This window comes from Anabrus simplex, chromosome 1 (genome assembly GCF_040414725.1).
Source record: "Anabrus simplex isolate iqAnaSimp1 chromosome 1, ASM4041472v1, whole genome shotgun sequence".
Lineage (NCBI taxonomy): Eukaryota > Metazoa > Arthropoda > Insecta > Orthoptera > Tettigoniidae > Anabrus > Anabrus simplex.
The window spans coordinates 1340444495-1340467921 of NC_090265.1; the positions used below are offsets into that span (position 1 = coordinate 1340444495).

General features: G+C 37.5%; 1 protein-coding gene across 1 annotated transcript in view; it reads right to left on the reverse strand.

Moving 5' to 3' along the window:
- LOC136878762 (leukocyte elastase inhibitor-like) overlaps window positions 1-23427 on the reverse strand; it is a 106138-nt gene that overhangs the window by 18830 nt on the left and 63881 nt on the right. The window lies entirely within an intron of this gene.

Sequence of the window (23427 nt, forward strand, 5' to 3'; positions counted from 1 at the left end):
TATTTCCATTATTTGATGTTTTGTCGTATCTACATCGAGTTCACCGTAGATTGGTTTAGAACCTTGGATTAGGAGTACAGTGTTTACGTATTACTTTTGTTTTTTCCATTTTTACAGGGTGCTAGAATCATGCATTTTGCTCACATGTGACCCACGAATGTTCAAATGAGCGTGCCAAATTTCATGATTCTATCGGTCTTATAAGTGTGTAAAATAGTAAAATTAATTACGGAAAATGTAAAAAAATTGACATTAAATCTGAAAAATGCAGCTCTATCCAAGGCACAAGGGATTAAGATACGACTAAATTTCCCGGGACCGAAGTTGTAGATGTCTTCATAGTGGGATCCGATCCGTCTTGTCCATATGGCGGTAATACTTACAGTTTAGCCACCAAAATCCTCGAAACGTTAGTTAGCACCATAATAAAAATTGCTTCCAGATTTCGATAATTTCTGGAGATAAAAGCATTAAACAATGCAACTCTTTCGAATTTGTCCGTCAGTTGCAGGCCAAAGTTGTACCTGCGACAAATTTTAATTTTCTGGCGCACGGCAACATATGGTCCACAATTTAGCTTAAGGGAAGGGAACTAAAAATAACAAAAAATCAACATTTGGAAATTTTCCGCAATACAGCCTAATAGCTATCATTGCCAAATTTCAAGTTTCTAGCTCATGCTGGAGTGGGTAAACATTTATGTCAGCCAGTGAGCCAAACAGTTTTATAAACTAATATTATAATATAGAGCCAGGCAAAGTGCATGCTAAATAGTGCAGACTTTCAATTGGAAATTTATTGCGGCCAAACGGTACGTCGTATCGAGGTACGGATTGTACCATCAGACGACACATTTAGTCGCCTACATTATTGTCTTAAGCGTTTTCTTGTATCTTGCCTATTTATACCTGAGAAAGAGGAGAACGTTTCGATCCATAGCTATTAGCCTGCAACCTAAGGAAAATTCCAAATAATGCAAATTTTTAATTTTTTCCCCTCTCCCCCCAAACAAAATGGCAGACATCATGATGCAGTGTCCTACAATATTAAAATTTGGCAAACTGACATAGAAATTGCAAGAAGTTCAAATATGTAATATTTTACCCACTAACAAAATTTGAAGCATTAAGTCAAATTTAATGATGGTGCAGACTTTTGTTTCGAGCTACTTTGCGGCTGAACGGTAATTGCTATCAATTCATTTCCTAAAATTGAGAGATCTACAACTTTGGGCCTATGACATTTTGTCGTATCTCGACCCCTTCTACCTCAGATTGAGCTTAATCTTCCCGGTTTTGAAAAATTTTCTTATATTTCCATAAATTAGTGATCCACACACTTATAAGACAGATAGTTGCACGAAATTCAGCACGCTGCTTGGCATGACCATTGGCCATATGTAGACCACCCATCATTATTCTAGGTCCCTTAAATGTATTGGAAAACGGACGGAATGTGTGGAAACACTAATCCAATTTCAGCATAATGTATATTTCCCAAGCAATTTACGGCGAAGCCCATGGAGATACGGCAAAACCTCAAGTAACCAAAATTAAGAGATCTACAACTTTGGTCCTATGACATTTTGTCATAACTCGACCCCTTCTACCTCAGATTGAGCTTCATTTTCCCGGTTTTGGAAAATTTTGTAAAATTTCCATAAGTTATTTTACTCATTCACACACTCATAAGACAGATAGATGCACGAAATTCAGTGCTCTCCCTGGCACGATCATTGGCCATATGCAGACCGACTTTCATTATTCTAGCTGCCTTGAATGTACAGGAAAATGGAAGGGATATATGGAAACACTAATCAAATTTCAGCCTAATTTATGCTTCCTGAGCAATTTATGGTGAATCCCATGGAGATACGGCAAAACCTCAAATAACCAAAATTCTAGGTCGTTTTATTGTTCTTGTTCTCTCGACGATGAAACGACCTAGAATTTTGATTATTTGAGGTTTTGCCGTATATCCATGGGATTCACCATAAATTCCTTAGGAAACATAAATTCGGCTGAAATTTGATTAGTGTTTCCATATATTCCTTCTGTCTTCCTATACATTCAAGGCAGCTAGAATAACGAAGGTCGGTCTGCGCATGGCCCATGATCGTGGCACTGAGCGAGTTGGCCGTGCGTGTAGAGGTGCGCGGCTGTGAGCTTGCATCCGGGAGATAGTAGGTTCGAATCCCACTATCAGCAGCCCTGAAACTGGTTTTCCGTGGTTTCCCATTTTCACACCAGGCATATGCTGGGGCTGTACCTTAATTAAGGCCACCGCCGCTTCCTTCCAACTCCTAGGCCTTTCCTATCCCATCGTCGCCATAAGACCTATCTGTGTCGGTGCGACGTAAAGCCCCTAGCAAAAAAAAATGATCGTGACAAGGAGTGTGCTGAATTTCGTGCATCTATCTGTCTTACGAGTGTGTGAATTAGTAAAATAACTTACGGCAATTTAACAAAATTTTCCAAAACCGGGAAAATGAAGCTCAATCTAAGGTAGAACGGGTCTAGATACGACAAAAAGTCATAGGACCAAAGTTGTAGACCTCTTAATTTTATGAAACGAAAGTGCAATCCGTTCATTGATAGCAATTACCGTTCAGCCACAAAGTAGCTCGAAACGAAAGTCTGCACCATAATTTAATTTGGCTTAATATTTCGACTTTTTTAGTGGGTAAAATAATAAATATTTGTTCTTCTTGCAATTTTCACATTGGTTACAGGCCAGGATCTAGAACGTTGCCAAATTTTAATTCTGCAGAGCACTGCATCATGGCGTCCGCCATTTTGTTTCGGGGAGGGGGCAAAAATTTTAAAAAATGAATTTTTTGGAACTTTTCTTCCGTAGCTTACACACTAATAGCTGTGCCAAATTTAATATTTCCACCTCGTCTGGAAGTGGTCAATCATTTATGTCAGTCAGTGAGCCAGCCGTACGGCTTTATATAATAGAGATATAAGATAGAGCCAGGAAATGTGCACGCTAAGTAGTGCAGACTTTCATTTGGAAATTTATTGCGGCCAAACGGTAAGTCACATCGAGATGCGGATTGTGCCATCAGACGTCCCTTTTAGTCGCCTACAGTAGTGTGTGAGGTATTTTCTCATATCTCGCCTATTTATACCATAGAAAGGGGTGTGAATGTTTCGATCCATGTCAAATTTCGTCCGCTTAACACAAGTTGAAAAATAATTTTGCCAACTTAGCAGACAGCTAGAGTCTTGAAACTTCACAAGCAGGTCTATGATGAAACGAACTAGAATTTTGGTTATTTGAGGTTTTGCCGTATCTCCATGGGATTCACCATAAATTGCTCAGAAAACATAAATTAGGCTGAAATTTGATTAGTGTTTCCATATATTCCTTCCGTCTTCCTATACATTCAAGGCAGCTAGAATAATGAAAGTCAGTCTGCATATGCCCAATGATCGTGCCAAGGAGCGGGCTGAATTTCGTGCATCTATCTGTCTTACGAGTGTGTGAATCAGTAAAATAATTTATGGAAATTTAACAAAATTTTCCGAAACCAGGAAAATGAAGCTCAATCTAAGGTAGAAGGGGTTGAGATACGACAAAAAGTCATAGGACCTAAGTTGTAGATCTCTTAATTTTAGGACACAAAAGTGCAATCCGTTTATTGATAGTAATTACCGCTCAGCCACAAAACAGCTCGAAACGAAAGTCTGCACCATCATTAAATTTGGCTTAATATTGCGATTTTATTTAAGGAGTAGAATATTAAATATTTGAACTTCTTGCCATTTCTACGTCAGTTACAGGGTCGGAGGTATAGTAGATCATTGCCAAATTTTAATATTGTAGGGCACTGCATGATGGCGTCCGCCATTTTGTTTGGGGGGAGGGACAAAAATTAAAAAAATGAATTTTTTGGAACTTCTCCGTGCCTTACACACTAATAGCTATAACTATGCCAAATTTAACGTTTCTATCTCATCTGGAAGTGGTCAATCATTTATGTCAGTCAGTGAGTCAGCCGTGTGACTTTATACACTGACTGACAGAGCAAATTCAACACCAAGAAGGAGTGGTCAGAACTTTATGCCAATTGCAGGGTAGGCTGACGTCACTGAGGTATGCTCATGATGTGAAATGCGCCGCTGTGCTGCGCACGTAGCGAACGATAAATGGGACACGGCGTTGGCGAATGGCCCACTTCGTACCGTGATTTCTCAGCCGACAGTCATTGTAGAACGTGTTGTCATGTGCCACAGGACACGTGTATAGCTAAGAATGCCAGGCCGCCGTCAACGGAGGCATTTCCAGCAGACAGACGACTTTACGAGGGGTATGGTGATCGGGCTGAGAAGGGCAGGTTGGTCGTTTCGTCAAATCGCAGCCGATACCCATAGGGATGTGTCCACGGTGCAGCGCCTGTGGCGAAGATGGTTGGCGCAGGGACATGTGGCACGTGCGAGGGGTCCAGGCGCAGGCCGAGTGACGTCAGCACGCGAGGATCGGCGCATCCGCCGCCAAGCGGTGGCAGCCCCGCACGCCACGTCAACCGCCATTCTTCAGCATGTGCAAGACACCCTGGCTGTTCCAATATCGACCAGAACAATTTCCCGTCGATTGGTTGAAGGAGGCCTGTACTCCCGGCGTCCGCTCAGAAGACTACCATTGACTCCACCTAGAGCGACTTGGATGAGGGAATGGCGGAACGTCGTGTTCTCCGATGAGTCACGCTTCTGTTCTGTCAGTGATAGTCACCGCAGACGAGTGTGGCGTCGGCGTGGAGAAAGGTCAAATCCGGCAGTAACTGTGGAGCGCCCTACCGCTAGACAGCGCGGCATCATGGTTTGGGGCGCTATTGCGTATGATTCCACGTCACCTCTAGTGCGTATTCAAGGCACGTTAAATGCCCACCGCTACGTGCAGCATGTGCTGCGGCCGGTGGCACTCCCGTACCTTCAGGGGCTGCCCAATGCTCTGTTTCAGCAGGATAATGCCCGCCCACACACTGCTCGCATCTCCCAACAGGCTCTACGAGGTGTACAGATGCTTCCGTGGCCAGCGTACTCTCCGGATCTCTCACCAATCGGACACGTGTGGGATCTCATTGGACGCCGTTTGCAAACTCTGCCCCAGCCTCGTACGGACGACCAACTGTGGCAAATGGTTGACAGAGAATGGAGATTTACATCAAAGAAAGGACAATAAGTTCCACCTTTTCAATACTATATATTGTGTGAAGGTTTTACATTACAGTTAAAACATCACAACTTTTGTACATTCGGTACCGGTTTTGACAGATTCCCTGTCATCATCAGCCGAGAATAATTAAACAAAGACAAGTATAGATCATGATTCTTATGGTGTGATTACAATGGTGGATTAAAAATATACATTATATGATTAAAATAGTATATATCTATATATATAAAATAAGAGTTTTGTCTGTACATTGCTCAGAATTTGAAAATAATGGTATTTCTGTATCGGTCATGTCCATAGTAACAAGAAAATGTACTTTTTACTTTTCCGTAATTTCTGTCTGTCTGTCTGTCTGTCTGTCTGTCTGTCTGTCTGTCTGTCTGTCTGTCTGTCTGTCTGTCTGTATGTATGTATGTATGTACACGCATCACGAGAAAACGGTTGAAGAGAATTTCATGAAAATCGGTATGTGAAGTCAGGGGATGAGCCTCTACAATCTAGGCTATAAATCATTTTACTCACGCTGAGTGAAATGGTAGTTTAGGGGAAGGCCTAAAATTGAATTCTCAACTATTTATGTTATTAGTGGTCATATTTTAAAGAAAATGGGTATGCAAAGTTGGGGAATAAGTTACTACAATCTAGGCTATCAATAATTGTATTCACGCTGAGAAAAATGGTAGTTTAGGGGAAGGCCTAAAATATAATTCTCAAATATTGTTGTTATTAGTAGTCCTATATTGATGAAAATCGGTATACAAAGTCAAGAAATAAGTCGCTATAGTCTAGGTTGTAAATTATTTTATTCACGCAGAGTGAAATGGTAGTTTAGGGGAAGGCCTAAAATGTAATTCTCAAATATTTCTTATTAGAGGTGTAATCGATAAATGCTACATAACTAGGGTTATATAGTATTAAATTTCCTATTATTAATGTCTTATACATTGTTACCGTACTGGCTATGATCACAAAGATATTCATGATTTTGGATTTTTGTTACTAAGTCCATATCAGCGCCGGGTAAACAGTATTTAATGAAAATCGGTATGTAAAGTCGGAGAATAAGAAACTACAGTTTATGGTATAAAATATTTTACAAATCACAGAGACGAAAGAACGAAAGAAAACTTAATGTGAAGGCCTACAATATAGAAAGCTCATAACATTGATCAACAATAACATTACATTGACCATTGTTTGTCGTGATGTGCTTTGTGTCATCTGTTGCCCTTCATCTCCGGTAGATATGATTACTGCTGCGTACAGAGTATTTTTTATTTGATTTACGTCGCACCGACATAGATAGGTTTTATGGCGACGATGGGATAGGAAAGGGCTAGGAGTGCCTTAGGCCTTAATTAAGGCAGGCCCAGCATTTGACTGGTGTGAAAGTGGGAAACTACGGAATACCATCATCAGCGCTGCCGACAATGGGGTTCGAATCCACTATCTCTCGGATGCAAGCTTACAGCTGCGCACCGCTAACCACACGGTCAACTCGCCCAGTCATACAGAGTGTAACAGCCTGCCTGAATATTGATGGGAAGTAGCTGGGGAGTTAGATAACTTTCTTCTTTAGCATGACATTCCCCTGGTTTATAAATTTTCTGATACTACTGGTACGTAACACACTGGATCATCATAGCATTCGGGCTATTCAATCCCTACTCTGAGGCACTGATTGGAATGAACAGTGTGCATATTTAGCGGAATAATGGCACATGAGTGTTCGTGGCAATCTGCGGCCTGGTCATCCCAGCTCTGGAACTTTGGACTATTAGATTGGCACCGCAATCTAACCGCAGCACTGTTCGTTAAAAGTGATAAAACGTGCAGCTTTCCATTTGATCGAGTATTTTATATGATAGCATTGCTTTTAATCGCTACATTCATACTTACGTTTTTGTAATGACCTATGTTGATTTCAGGTTAAGAAAACCACAAAGTTAGTCTTTCTGAGAATCCCGTAGCGAAGCACGGGTACATCAGCTAGTATATATATATATATACACAAATAAAAGGTAAGTAAAATGGGAATGGTCATTATTCTATGAGGTGTACACCTTAATATTTCTAATTAAACGGTTAATTTGTTAAAAGAAATTTTGTTCTTGTAATATATAATTAGGGCCTATAGTGAAATTTGATTGTAGGCTTAATTCTGTAATATATATACTATACTATATATACTATTTTAATCATATAATGTATATTTTTAATCCACCATTGTAATCACACCATAAGAATCATGATCTATACTTGTCTTTGTTTAATTATTCTATACTATACTATATATACTATACTATATATACTATACTATATATACTATTTTAATCATATAATGTATATTTTTAATCCACCATTGTAATCACACCATAAGAATCATGATCTATACTTGTCTTTGTTTAATTATTCTCGGCTGATGATGACAGGGAATCTGTCGAAACCGGTACCGAATGTACAAAAGTTGTGATGTTTTAACTGTAATGTAAAACTTTCACACAATATATAGTATTGAAAAGGTGGAACTTATTGTCCTTTCTTTGATGTAAATCTTGTTTCAATGCGGAACCTAAATATGAAATTCTTAACGTTAAATTAAGAGAATGGAGAACCATCCCTCAGGACACCATCCGCACTCTTATTGACTCTGTACCTCGACGTGTTTCTGCATGCATTGCCGCTCGCGGTGGTCCTACATCCTACTGAGTCGATGCTGTGCGCATTGTGTAACCTGCATATCGGTTTGAAATAAACATCAATTATTCGTCCGTGCCGTCTCTGTTTTTCCCCAACTTTCATCCCTTTCGAACCACTCCTTCTTGGTGTTGCATTTGCTCTGTCAGTCAGTGTATAATAGAGATGAATATTAAAGTGTTTAGAGTTCTCATTGTCATATGACTATCAAAATTGCACTAAGCATTCACTATTAAACATTTGCTTACATAAATAATATGAAGAAAAATTCTTCAAAGAATTTAGCGAGTCCTAATATATATAGGTATTGTAGGTTACTTTTAACACAGAAGATGTTCTAAGCACGCAAAGTTGTGTAAGCCACCACTAGCAACTACGTTATTCCCCTGTTTTCGTCATGTGTGCAGTTTGTGTTATTATTATTATTATTATTATTATTATTATTATTATTATTATTATTATTATTATTATTATTATTATTATTATTATTATTATTATTATTATTATTATTATTATGGGGTCAAACTTTGCTCCACCTGATGAAAATTATTTATTGTTTCATAGATGTAAAACCTGTTATAACTCTGTAGTTTTTTTCCCTTAGAAGGGATTACATTTAGATTGGCATCATTGCTTGTTTGCATCACCTTCAGCCATATTGTATTTTATATATTCTTCCAGTTCTAGCTAGGTACCACAATGTGGTGTAAATAGCGTTTACAATCTTTTTTTTCAGATTTTTGGAAATGCTGTGGAAGTATAAGAGTACTGCAGGAAGTAGGAGATATTGTGATTATAGTATAGCCCGGAAACATTGGAACAATGCCTAGCAGCCATTAGGAATAAAGAGATGTCTCAGGGAAAAGCAGCAGAATTATTTAATATTCCAAGAAGGACATTAATTAAAAAACTGAAGTTAAATAATTGTAGTATTTCACATCCAGGATTCTCTCAAATTTTCACTGATGATGAAGAAGAAGAAGAAGAAGCAGAATTTGTAGGATGTATCATGCAGCTGAGTGAATTTGGCTTTCCTGAGATTCCTTTAGAACTGAGAATGTTAGTGAAGTCTTACCTTGCCAGACAGAGATGTAAAGTGGCCAGATTTAAGGACAACTATCCAGGTCATGAATGGGTCTTGGGTTTTACCAAACGGCACCCTGAGATTACTGTGCGGTTTGCAACTAACATTAAAAGATGTAGAGCTGCTGTTGATGAGGGAGTTCTGAGAGAATATGTTCAGCATTTGCATGTTGAACTGGAAGATGTGCCTGCAAGCAACATCTGGAACTTCAATGAGAGTAATCTTACAGATGATCCTGAAAAGAAGACAGTTCTTATGAAAAGAGGGTCAAAATACCCTGAAAACATTTGTAATTCCTCCAAAAGTAGCATTTCTATCATGTTTGCTGGAAACTCCGAGGGAGAGATGTTTCTCCCTTTTGTTGTGTACAAATCAACTCATTTGTGGACAACATGGACTGAAAACAGGCCAAACGGCAGCCGCTTCTCAAATAGCCCCAATGGATGGTTTGATAGTAACACATTTTCTGATTGGTTTACGACTTGATGCTGCTGAGACTAAAAATGAAGGAACGGAGAAAGGTGGTGATCTGTGAATTTCACATTTGACAAAAATGTTCTGCAGCTGTGCTCTGAAAATAACATTTCATTTATCTGTCTACCAGCCAACAATACCCATATTACACAGCCTTTGAACGTATCATTCTTTTGGCCTGGAGACAGATCCTTACAGAGTGGAAGGGGAGCAAGGAAAGATTCAAAGAATGCAAAAGCAGTACTTCTCTTTCCTTTTATGAAGACTAATTGATGTACTACATCCAAACTCAGCAGAAAACCTAAGATTATGTTTCAGAACGTGTGGTGTCCATCCCATCGATGTTGATCAACTTCTATCCCATCTTCCTTCACGGACGTATTGACAAAGATGCAGTTCAAGATTCGAAGCCCTTCAGAACAATAGAGCTGAGTGGACTGCTGGTGGTACCAGCAACAGAGGGAGGTGGAGGAAACTTCAAGTGACTCCTGGTAAAAGTGTGGCAGGAAAGAAGCCCAAGGGTTTGGAGAAAAAGAAAATGAGGCACTCTGACAAAACCCACGACAGTAGTTCAGAAGATGATGCTGAAACTCTCTCTCTTAAAGATTCATCAACTTTGAACAGTATCGTCAATCGCAATCCCTTCTATTGAGTGAAGAAGAAGAGGAAGATACTCATCCCATAAATGGGCCTAAAGTGAGCGGACTGGAATTTGGTGACATTGTTCGAACTGTGGGGAAGTATGTGGTTTTTAAATATGAAGGGGAATATTTTCCGGGCAAGATTACCGACATAATCAATGAGGGCACTACTGTAAGTGCAATGCAGAAATCGCTGAAGTCATGGAAGTGGCCTACACCAAAAGATGAAATGACTTATGATTTGGAAGATATAGTTGGTAGCATTCAGCCTCCAAAACTGATAAGCCGACGGGGACTCTTCTCCATTCCTGAATTAGACAGATTTGGGATTGAGCTCCATGTCACTCTGTTTTAACACTATGTTTTTTTAATTACAGCAAGGCCAATTTAGTGGGCAGAACTAATTCTGACATGCTTCCCTGTCTTTCCAAAATGTATTTTGTATTAAATCATTCACTTGGAAAGATTTGGACATTAAAATATTTTTGACTGTTCATAATTAATATATTTCCTTCATTTCTATTGTCATACATTGCCCCATACTACCATACTCCATCTAATTAATCAACTTTAGACTCTGGTGCAAAGTATCCCCTCATCAAAATAACTTTGCTCCACTTTTATAAATAATAATACAAATTTACTGAAATGGTTTTCTTAATGTATACTGTAGGTACACCAATTCCTCATAAGAAGTCTATATTACCGAATGAAATAATGTTTTTAAAAAGTTTCGATAAACCATGTTCTGCAGCTCTTTTTCTTGAAAGTGTTAAGAAAGTGGAGCAAAGTAACCCCATCTTATGGTACTAGCAAATGTACCTGTGCTTTGCTACGGTATTCTATATTGTATCGAAGTAAATGACTGTATGTGCAGGGAATAAGATTTTTAAAAATTGCATGTCTCTTAGCGTTATCCAGAAAAAGCAGAGGGAGGTTCCCATACGTTGTTTCCAATGTAAAGTGCGAGTTGTAGAGTTGTGATGATAACGGCAGGCTCACTTGCCTACCAATATTCACAATCGAGTAGGTAAGTTTTCATTATAATGGTAGACATCATTACCTACAGTGCGGTCACAATCGATTTTGGGGAGTTTTTGTTACAATGGCGAGCACCTTTTCCTACTTCCAGACAGATTACAGTTGAGGAGTTTTTATTATAATAGCAGGCACTTTCTCTACTGCCAGGCAAAATTGAGTTGTGCTGTGATCATTATAATGACAGGTCCCTTTCCTTAATGACAGTTAATGACACCGAGTTGGTGAGTTTCTATTATAATAGCAAGGCCACTATGTCTAATGCCAGTCATATTTTAGATGGGTAAATTTGTTTATAATGGCGGGCACACTTGCCTACTCCCAAACACAATTGGTTAGGGAAGTTTTGAACAAAATTGCAATGCTTCCTTAACTTCTACCAGTAAAATCAAGAAGGGAATTATTAATTACAATGGTAGTCTCTCCTTACTAATGCTAGTTACAAAGAGATGGAGAAGGATCCCATCCGTACTGCCAATCAAAGTTGATGTGGAGAGTAATGATTACAATAGCAGATGCCCTCCTGCTGAGAGACACTATTGATGTAAAATATTAATGATATTGGCAAACACACCCTTTCTACATCACTACAAATCGACTTCAATGAATATATACAGTGGACGCCACTTATTATGATCACTCTGGGACGCAGATAATTTGATAACATTAACCGATTGTTAACAGTAGCCGAAAAATAAAAATTGATAGCCTACTGTATTTATTCATAACCTACATGCACTACAATGAAACAAATACCAGTACACAGCACTGCAATACAGTTAACCGTTTTCAGCTATGTAAAACAGTCTCTAATTGTTGTTTGCTTCTGGTTGTCTTTCAAAAGTCCATTAATTAATCTTTCATATTCATAATGTTTTTGGAAGTCCACTGACTTACGCTGAACACCTCGTCGCAAAACACCTAGTGCCTTTCGCATTTCAGCATTCGTTGGTGTTCGGGAAGTTTCGGCAACATCGTCATCATCAGTTCAAATATGTCATCTTCTGTCTGTTTTGCATCAGTAATGATGCCCTCATCTTTGTTCACCCAATCCTGAAATTCATCTTCCGTTATGCCTGTTGGACAAAGTTCAACATTCTCCTCTACTTCTGGTAACTCTCTTACAAATCACCATGTCCAAAACAGTTCCTCATTGTATGTGCTGAGACAATATCCCATGACATGGCTAGAAGATGCAGGGCATCGAGTTGGCTGGCTGTTTTGGAAAGGGTGTTGGCACTAGTTTTATATGAGTCCTCTGTTTTCAAAGATTCTTGTGCGCATTTCATGGTGATAATATGCTTTCATAGTGTGAATGATCCCTTGATTGCATAGTTGAATCAGTGAAGTCATATTTGCCAGTAAATATTGATGTTCTTGAGCTCACAATTCAAAATGTGTGCTGCACAGTTGTCAACCACCTCAACTATTTTACGTTCCAGCCTATTGTCCCACTTCGGTAGCCATCAGGGCAGTCATCCATGCATTAGAGTTGGAATGATAGTCCACTGGAAATTTATTGATGCCTTTAAAGGGACATGGGTTCTTACTTTTCCCAATCACTAACAAACTTTTCTTTATAACAGGCATACTCGCACAGCAAAGCTGTTACTTGTTCCTTGGAGGTTTTACAGCCTTTACCACTTTTATTTTTGAACAAATAAGTGTATTCAGGCAAGGCGCGATAATACGGTGCAGTCTCATCAGCATTATGAACACACACTTGGGAGGGAATTCAGAAGCAATTTTAGGCCACTCTTCCGTCCACCCCTCAGCAGCAGCAGATTCAGTGGCCTTCTGCTCACCATGTGTTCATTTGTACTCGTACATTAGATTTTCTCGTTTCTTCCAAAACAGGCGCAGTGCATAAACGGGTTTTTAAAAGTTGGGAGCGTTTCCTTTGTATGCACTCTACTCGCATACTCCAGAACGAAATCATTGGAAACAAATGTTATAACATAAACCGAATTCATGATCACAATAAATGGAAGATTTTCAATGTTTCAGTATTTGACCGTACGGGACTTCATAAAAATGATTATATAACACGGCTGATAACATTATCCGTGATTACAATAAACGGCGTCCACTGCATATAGATCGACATATGAAGTATATGCATTTTTACAATATTGCAAACCTTCATTTACAGATTAACTAGTGCTAAACGATACATCATATTGACAAATGGATTGTATTTAGAAATTTCATGATCCGTATTGAAGTGGGATTACAATAATTGAAATTAATTAATAGGGGTCCTCCTATTCAATACACAGACATTTATTCATGTGAATCAATCACATGTCGTTCACATGAGGTATTAGTTTCGGCACTAAACTCGTGCCATCATCCGCCAAACGAGTCAAATCAGACAAACAAAATAACTAAAAACACTTTAAAAACACACTGTAACATCTACATAGATGAATGAAAAAATGAAATCCTACAACCTGTTTTCCAGTCTTTGACCGAGTCAGGGATGTAATGAATGAAACTATATATAGGCTATTAGTACAACGGGGTCGCCACTCCCAAGGTGATTTATTAATGACTGATAAATGCTATGAAATGATAATGGAGAGTGTTGCTGGAATGAAAGATGACAGGAAAACCGGAGTACCCGGAGAAAAACCTGTCCCGCCTCCGCTTTGTCCAGCACAAATCTCACATGGAGTGACCGGGATTTGAACCACGGTATCCAGCGGTGAGAGGCCGATGTGCTGCCATCTGAGCCACGGAGGCTCCCACATAGATAAATATTAAATAAAATATGGTACATGATAATATTGCTCTTCAGTATAAAATCCTTTTAAAATAACGATGACTCTGTTGTTTTGAACATAATGTATGGTGGTTTGTCCAGTTTGTATATGACTTTAGTTCATTGATCTTGTTGAAATTACGCTACGGAGTTTGAAGTCATATGAAGTTAACACTTTGTTTGACTTGTGGTTTGGTTCCGAAAATGAACGTGCATTTGATGGACTTGGTTAGACCCAAAGAATTAATTCTCACTCCAATATGGGGTTCTTGGGACCTTGAGCAGCCTGTTTGATCGGCAGATGGAGTTTTTAGTTATTGTGTTTGCCTGATTTGACTCGTTTGGCTGATGATGGCACAAGTTTAGTGCCAAAACTAGTACCTCATGTGAACGACATGTGATTGATTCACATTAATAAATGTCTATATATGAATAGGAGGACCCCTATTAATTAATTTCAATTACTGTAAATGGATTGTACCATAAGATGTCTCATTTAGCGGTCTAAATGGCTGGTCTTAAGATATTTTCTTCTGTCTCATCTATTTATGGGTAAAATTGAGTTAGAAACGTTGAATAGGGTGAAATTTGGGTAAGGTTTTCTCACAGTGCATTGCTTTTGGGTACTAATATGACAGCTACAAACATATTTGGCTCATGTATGATGGATGGGCCAATGTTCGTGTAGAATTAGATGATTCTACCTTTTGTATAAGTGATTTGAACTATGAATTATACATGTACAAAGAGCAAAATGTAGGTATAATCGAGAAATAGAGACAAATCTAACATATAAAGAATGGAATTACAATGAACTGTAATAGGACCAACGTTGCAGATCACTCCAAATTGAACCAAGATTGTGCCATCTGTTTTGTGATAGGACTTACCATTTAGCCATGAAATACCTCAAAACGAAGGTCTGCACCAGCATTAAAATTGCCTCCGTATTTCAATATTCTTCGGGGATAAAAAGTGAAAAATTTAAATATCTTTAAGTTCTCTGTCAGTTACTGGCTAAAACGCATGATTTTGCGTAATTTCAATTTTGTACCTCGTCTGGCAGATTGTACCGCAAACTTGATTTTGGGCGAGGGGGTTAAAATTTAGGACATTCAGGAAACAATACCTAAAAATATGCAGATGGTCATAATTACCCCTTAAACAGATAGCTGTACAAAAATGTTGCCAAAATTGTCAATGCACAGACCTGGTCATTACGATATAATCATAATAATAATAAAGGTATAAAGAAAGGTAAGGGACAGGATCTAGTGTTTTAAGTAGAAGTAGGAAGTACAGACAAGACTCAACGTATGGAAACCCCAGTTCCAGGAATATAACTTTAACATCAGCGAGATCAAGACAGTGGTGATGACAGACAACAGAGACGTGTGTCCAGCATGTGTAAAACTAGGAGACCACCAGCTAGAGTGTGTGGATAGTTTTCCTTACCTTGGAAGTGTAATCTCCAGTGATAATTTGGTCAGAAAGGAAATTACAAACAGAACGCAAAAGGGATCAGAATTCTACCAACAAGTAAGAACACTTATGGGATGACATGATTCCAAAAAATTATTATTATTATTATTATTATTATTATTATTATTATTATTATTATTATTATTATTATTACTGGTAACAGGTAGGGACTCTCTTAGAGGCAGTCTGCCCAGGGAGTGGCATCCCTGCCTATGCGAGTCCCAGAGCACACTGACCTGGTGTGTAACATCTGGTGAAAGGTCCCAGGTCAAGGTAACAAGTGAAGACCTTACCGTAGCAAAAGCAGAGAATATGATTCGGTATGGTGGAGCTGGCGGAGGAGGCAACCCATTCCTCTGGAGGTAGTACAAATGGAACTCGCTGCCTTGTGGGATGAGGAGTAATCCTCAAAGATTAAGGGAGTAAAGCCCGAAAGAAAATCCTCAATTACATTAGCCCTCGCAAGCTAGTAAAAGAGCTTATTTGTAGTTGCTTTCAAAACACATAAGAGCCTCAGAACGCATTTATCAACTAATTTAAGTTGCCAATATGAGCAGACTCATGTCGGGGATGATGGTTTATGGTCTGATGATAGACAGCGTCTTGCAAAAATGCAAAAATCTCGGAGGAGACTAACAAGGATTTGGACCATCAACTTACTCAGTCTCACAGGAAAATGTGAAGAACTAGTGGACCTCATGGAAAGGAGAAAATTAATGATACTGGGGCTGAGCGAAACCAAATGGAGAGGGAAAGGAATGAAGAAATTAAGAAAACAGTATACATTGTATTGGTATGGAAATGACAAAGAGATGAGGAATGGTGTTGGTTTCATTATGAGTAAGGATCTTGGAGGAGTTGCTGACAATCAGTATGTTAGTGAGAGAATAATGAAGGTGACTGTGCATTTAGGGAAAGAAAAACTAACTTTGGTACAGGTGTATGCACCTCAAACTGGATGTTGTCAAGAGGATAAGAATCAGTTTCTTGATGATTTGGAAAAAGTTATTAGTAAAGAGAGAGTAATCATTATAGGAGATCTGAATGCACAGATTGGGAGAGAGAGAACAGGATATGAGAACATAATGGGACCTCATGGATATGGTGGAAGAAATATAGATGATGAACATCTCCTTGACTTCTGTATGAGGAATGGGTTGGTGGTGAAAAACAGTTTGTTTAAGAGGAGACAGAGCCATAAGATAACACGATACAGTTAAGATGGACTACAAAACACTGTAATTGATTATGATATCTCATATGAAGAAAAGAGCAGAATGGTAACATATCAGAGAAATATCCAGCGAGAGCCTTCACAGTGACCACTGTCTATTAGTAGCGGACCTAAGAAACTTTTATATGCCAAAAGTACAGAAAAGGAAAATGTAGAAAATCAAAGTATGGGAACTCCAGAAAACAGATAAAAGAACAGAGTATCAGAAACTGGATAAAAACCCTGGACCAGACTACGGGACACATTGGTTAAGAAAGCAACTGAAGTTTGTGGAAAGACAAGTATGAAAATAAGGAAGAAGGAAACACCTTGGTGTGGAGAGGTGAAAACTTGGACAGTCAATCTCATTCCTATCGTTTATTTCAAATATGTTTAAATTTGTATTTATAGGCCAGGAGAATCTACTGTAATCTAGGAACGTTCTCCGAAGAAAAAGATGGCTCTTGAAAACGAACCCAGGAAAGATTAAAAATGATCGGTTTATGATCAAAATAAGTACATCGAAAATCTACAGCCTGTTTCCAGTCATTCGACAGGGTCTGGAATGGAATGAATAAAGCTCCCATCTAACGGCGACAATAGGAACAGTGCCGGCAGCCGAAACCTGTTGCACTCCTCTGGGGCAATGATTAATGGATGACAAAATAAATGAAATTATATTGGACAGTGTTTCAGGGAAAACCGGAGTATCCGGAGAAAAACCTGTCTCGCCTCCATTTTGTCCAGCACGAATGTCACATGGAGAGACCGGGATTTGAACCACGTAACTCAGCTGTGAGAGGCCGGCGCACTGCCCCCTGAGCAACGGAGGCTCCTTATAAATACATTATGAACAGTAAAATCAATTGGTCTCACCTCCTTTTACACCCCACCGCCGTTAAGTTTATTTACCGCCCCCCCCCCAAAAAAAAGAAATTTAAAAGAAGGCGTGTTTCTTTATGTTTAAAGGAGATTCCAAACACCAATGTTTACGTCCATTACCTTCAATTTTGAGATTAAAATAATTCACCTTTTTTCACTTTCACACTCCTTCCCGCCCCCCCCCAAACCCTAAGTGAATTTTCCGGCAAAAAATACTTGTTTCTTTAATAGTAAAGGATCTTCTAAATACCAATTATCATGACTGTAACTTCTTCAGTTTTTGATTTATGTGTCCTGATGAAAGAAATTCAACTCCTTTTCACTCCCGCCCCCCAAAGATGTTTCCCCCCCCCTAAAACGGGCTTTTCTTTGTTTTTAAAGGAGACCCAAATATCAATTTTCACGTCTATAGGCCCTAACAACTTTAGTTTTTATTAGATGTAAGTATTCTCATAAAATTAAGTCAATTAATTTTTCAGTTCTTTTACCCCGCCCCCCACCCAATTCATTGGATTTTCCGAGAATACGTGTTTCTTTACTTTTAAAGCAGATTCCAAATATCAAATTTCAGATCTGTGACATCTTCATTTTTGAAATAACAGTAGCCTAGTTAAAATAATTCAACATTTTTAGTCACTTTAACCCCCCCTTCCACCCAATTGTTATTTCCGAAAACTAAAAATACACGTTTTTTTATTTTTAATAGAGATAAAAATACCATTTTTCACTTCTGTAACATGTAATGTTTTTGAGATATACTGTATAAATTCTCATTTTAAAATTTCACCCCCTTTTTAGTTCCCCTTAAGAGGAGTTTCCAAAAACAAATCGGTTTTGTTTCTTTACATTTACAGGAGATTCCAAATATCAGTTTTTACGTCTGTAAAATTCTATGTTTCTCAGATATTTTGTAGATATAATCTTTCAAAAAATTCACCCCAATATGTCACTCCTGTTTAACCGCCATTAATTGGATTTTCCAAAAGCAAAAAAATACGTGTTTCTTTATTTTTAAAGGAATTCCCATATACAAATTTTCACTTCTGTAATATCTTCAGTTTCTGAGATTTAAGTATCCTCATTAAAGGCATTCAACCCCTTTTTCACCCTTCCTATTGGGATTTTCCGAAAACAAAAAATACACGTTTCTTTATTTTTAAAGGAGATTCAAAATACCAATTTTCACATCTGTAAACTTTTAAAATTTTAAGATGTAGATACACCCATTTTAAAAATTCACCCCTCTTTTCACCCCTCATTATTTGGATTTTCCAAAAACGAAAAATACTTGTTTCTTTATTATTATTAAAGTACATCCCAAATACCAATTTTCAGGTCTGTAATATCTTCAGGTTCTGAAATATAATTAGACTAATTAAAGGCTTTCAACACATTTTCACTCTTTTCCACCCTTGCTATTGGGATTTTCCGAAAACAAAAATAAACGTGTTTCTTTATTTTTAAAGGAGATTCTAAATACTAATTTTTACATCTATAAACTTTAAAAGTTTTGTGATATACATACACTCATTTTAAAAATTCACCCTCTTTTCATCCCCCCCATGAATTGGATTTTCCAAGAACAAAAAAATTCGTTTCTTTATTTTTAAAGGAGACCCAAAACACCAATTTTCAGGTCTGTAATATCTTCAGTTTCTGAGATTTAAGTATCCTCATTAAATGCATTCAAACTTTTTCATCCCTTTCCACCCCTCCTATTGGGATTTTCCAAAAACCAAACAATACGTTGTAACCGTCCAGGCTTCTCCAGCCCTACTAATTTAATATAATATCATTTTACGCGATATCATTTGATATCAAGTTTATCCGCCATCGGCAATTATTTGTAATAACATATTTATTCAACGTCAATCATTTGTAATCAAGGCATTTCGGAATCATATTGTATATATAATAACATCTTTTTATTATTTAAATTATTATATTATGTAGGATAAGAATTCATTATGTTGTAAATACGGTCAATATGTTGAGACATAGTTGTTTTCATTTCATCTCATGTTTGTGTATACGGAGGGTTATTCTTGAAGCTTGGGATTTTGTGTTAGTCATGGGTTTATTTTATGACCAAGGCTAGTAAACAGCGACCCGTGCGCGAGGCTTGCAAGAGGGTCAGCTATATCTTCGCCACGCTTCTGGACTTGTCGAGGAGGAAGGGAAAGGGAGTTGATGCTTCGATCTATCGAATCAGATACTTCGTTGTATATGAGTTTTGAGATTGAACTGTTACCAAGAGTGGGAGTGAGCCCGGATATATACTGATTCTCAACACGAGAATGGAACCTAACTAAGTACAACTTCTGCTGTGAAGCTAACATCCTAACGAGATACTCCATCACTACTACTTCTACTTTGAACATCTACTTTGAACGACGTGATTTGATATTTGAAACAGTGTGTGGTCGCTCCGCGGCATAAGTATTTTTGTACAATGTGTTGTCGCTTTGGTTATGTTATCGGATCTACGAGAAACGAAACAAGCTTATGGCTTGTGTGATATTCAGTAAATATTGTGCACGAAGAACTATGTTTAGTTCAAGTCTACGGAATTTGGTACAAGTCTGTATCGTATAAATAGTATAGCTCAGTTGGATTGAGATTTCTACTAACATGGAGAAATTCATATCTCTGAATTTTCTCCTCTTACGATCAAAGCTGATCAGTTTTTACAAGTATAGGGCCAATGTCTAATTTAAAGAATAGGTATGTAGGGAGTGTTAGTCCAGATAGCCCGTACCATATCAGAGAAGGAAGGAAGGATGTCCATGGAGCAAAGTCTACATCGAGAAGAAGAGAACGAGTAACCACGGAAACCAGATGACTTCATCGGAAGCTGCAATTGGTGAGCTTCAATTAGATAAAGCAAGCAATGGTAAATTCAGTAAATTATAAATTCCTCCACGCTTTAAGGAAACTTTTCCGATTCATCTAATTTTTTTGTATAATAAATTCATTTGTATTTTATATTGCGTTAATTTTCTTTTTTTAAGCGATACTTAATGGTTAATTGTTTAAAATCCTACCCCTGTGATTTAAGTATAAGTCTCTATGCTAGTAAATATAAATTTTGGTTTACAGTTTTATTTAAAACTATAGATATAGTTTTATTTAAAACTGTAACCATGGCGCCCAAACATTACATAGAGAAATGGGGAACCATGGAATGTTAATTGTTTCTGTTTGCGTGGCAATTTGCGGGCAAGCCACAAATAGTTTATTTAATATTCATGTGTCCCAAGATACTAACTTTCATCTCCCCAAGTGTCTTGATGAGGTGGAACAGTTACGTGTTTCTTTATTTTTAATGAAGATTCTAAATACCAATTTTTACATCTGTAAACTTTCAAAGTTTTGAGATATAGATACACTCATTTTAAAAATTCACCCCCCTTTTCACCCTCCCATTAATTGGATTTTCCAAAAACAAAAAAATACGTGTTTCTTTATTTTTAAAAAAGATCAAAAGTACCAATTTTCAGGTCTGTAATACCTTCATTTTCTGAGATATAAGTACTGGTATCCTGATTAAAGGCATTCAACCCCTTTTTCACCCTTTTTCACCCCTCATATTGAGATTTTCTGAGAAAAAAAAAAAAAAAAAAAAAAAAAAAAAAAAAAAAAAAAAAAAAAAAAAAAAAACAAATACCAATTTTTACATTCGTAAACTTTTAAAGTTTTGAGATATAGGAACACTCATTTTAAAATTTCACCCGCCTTTTCACCCCCTTAGCGACGGAATGTCCAAAAATTCTCTCTTAGCGAGCACCTTCATCTTAATATGAATGTATCCCCAAAATTTCATTTCTTTATGTCCAGTACTTTCGGCTCGGCGATGATGAATCAGTCAGTCAGTCAGTCAGTCAGGACAAGCTATTTTATATATATATAGATATAATCCACTGAAGTACTAGGAGGAATTACCTTTTTCTAAGCACATTTGCTTCATCTTTTGGGTTTTTTAAAATAAAATTTAAACACTAGAAAATTTACTTGATAGAAAACTTTGAGCTGATATTTCAAGTATTACTTGTGAAGTAAAACTATTTTTGCCTGTAAGTGTTAATGCACCGCAATCTGCAAGGTCCTTGTAACTTACCAAGTAAGTTGGCCATGTGGTTAGGAGCGCGCAGCTGAGAGTTTGCATCCGGGAAATAGTGGGTTCCAACCCCACTGTCAGTAGCCCTAAAAATGGTTTTCCGTAGTTTCCCATTTTTATGCCAGATAAATGCTGGGACTGTGCCCTAATTAAGGCAATGGTCACTTGCATCCTGCTAATAGACCTTTCGTATCCCACTGTCACCTGAAAATCTATCTGTCAGTGTGACGTAATGCAAATAGTAAAATAATAATACTGCATTCATGCTTTTATCTCTGCAACGAGCAGGAATTGGGGGTTTTAATGGGTTTAACAGGCTGCTTTATGTATAAATTACCTTTTAAGTTCAATCCAGCAAAAGGAATTGGCAAAAATTTCCGAGATATTTATTATTATTATTATTATTATTATTATTATTACTAACAAATACATCGTAAATGGGAAATATCCCAGAAGCAATGGTCACTTACAGTAGTGTAATAATAAAGTAAACATAATTAAACAACAACAAACAAACAAACAAGATTACAACAAGCAATTCCATGCAAAGAAAATGTTTTTGAAAATACTACCATACGCGAACCTTTTCTTGAGCCCTGAGCTCCCTAGTGCTGAATCGGTAGACCTCGGTTATCTTCGACATCCATATTGGCAACCTTTGAAACACAAACTATGAATCGCTTATGCATCGCTGTGCGACATGTAGCGTACACTTTACGAACTAGTACTGTTGTTGTTTACACAGCAAAGCCAAACTATATAATTCATGCTAGGAACAAGATTCGCATCGAGAAATGTTATATAATGTCAAATAATGTATGTGTGACACAGTTGTTGGTGTACGATAATAAATGTTTAGAAAATTCATATCGATCGATCATATTATCGATTCAATTCAGATTTCATTTCCATTCATTTGGCAGTATAACCAGAACCGGCAGCGCTCCCTCCTTACTCCTCACTCCGTAAAAATCGGGCTCAAGAAAAGGTTTGCGTATAGTACTAGTTTAACATTCTAAATCCAGCATCATCTTATAAAAATTTACACAAAACTTAAGTGTTTCCAGTGCTTAACATTACGGTTTACAATAGGTTGAGCTTACTACTAGCTTAACATTACAAGTGATGATAAAATGAAGTTAAACCATAATTACCCTACAACAACAATAACAAGAGTACAACAAGCAATTCCATGGAAATAATATTACAAGAAATACTACAAGTTTAACTTTCTAAATCCTGCATCATTATATACAAAATTCACACACAACTTAAGTATTTCCAGTACTTAACATTACTGCTTACAATACTATACGTTGAACTTACTACTAGCTTAACACTACAAGTGATAATAAAGTTAAAAAAAATAACTACCCAACAACTACAACAACAAAAGTAAAAAAAAGCAATTCTATGAAAAAAAAAACCACGATATTATAAGAAATACTACTAGTTTAACATTCTAAATCCAGCATCATATACAATTTCATACCCAACTTAATTATTTCCAGTACGGTACTTAACACTATGGCTTACAATACTATAGGTTGAGTTTACTACTAGCTTACCATTACAAGTTATAATAAGGTAAGGTTAAAACATAATTACACACCACCACCAATAACAAGAGTACAACAAGCACTTCCACGGAGAAAAAATATTGCAAGAAATACTACTAGTTTAACATACACACCACATGAACTTCTGCTCCAGTACCAGTTCTATTCACATGGTATAGATAAGATGATTGTATACACACTAATATTGTGGATTTATTCTCGGTACTCATCTTCATCGAATGCTAGTCATTACATTTTAACCTGTCCCTCAATTCTTATGGTCCATAGTCCATGA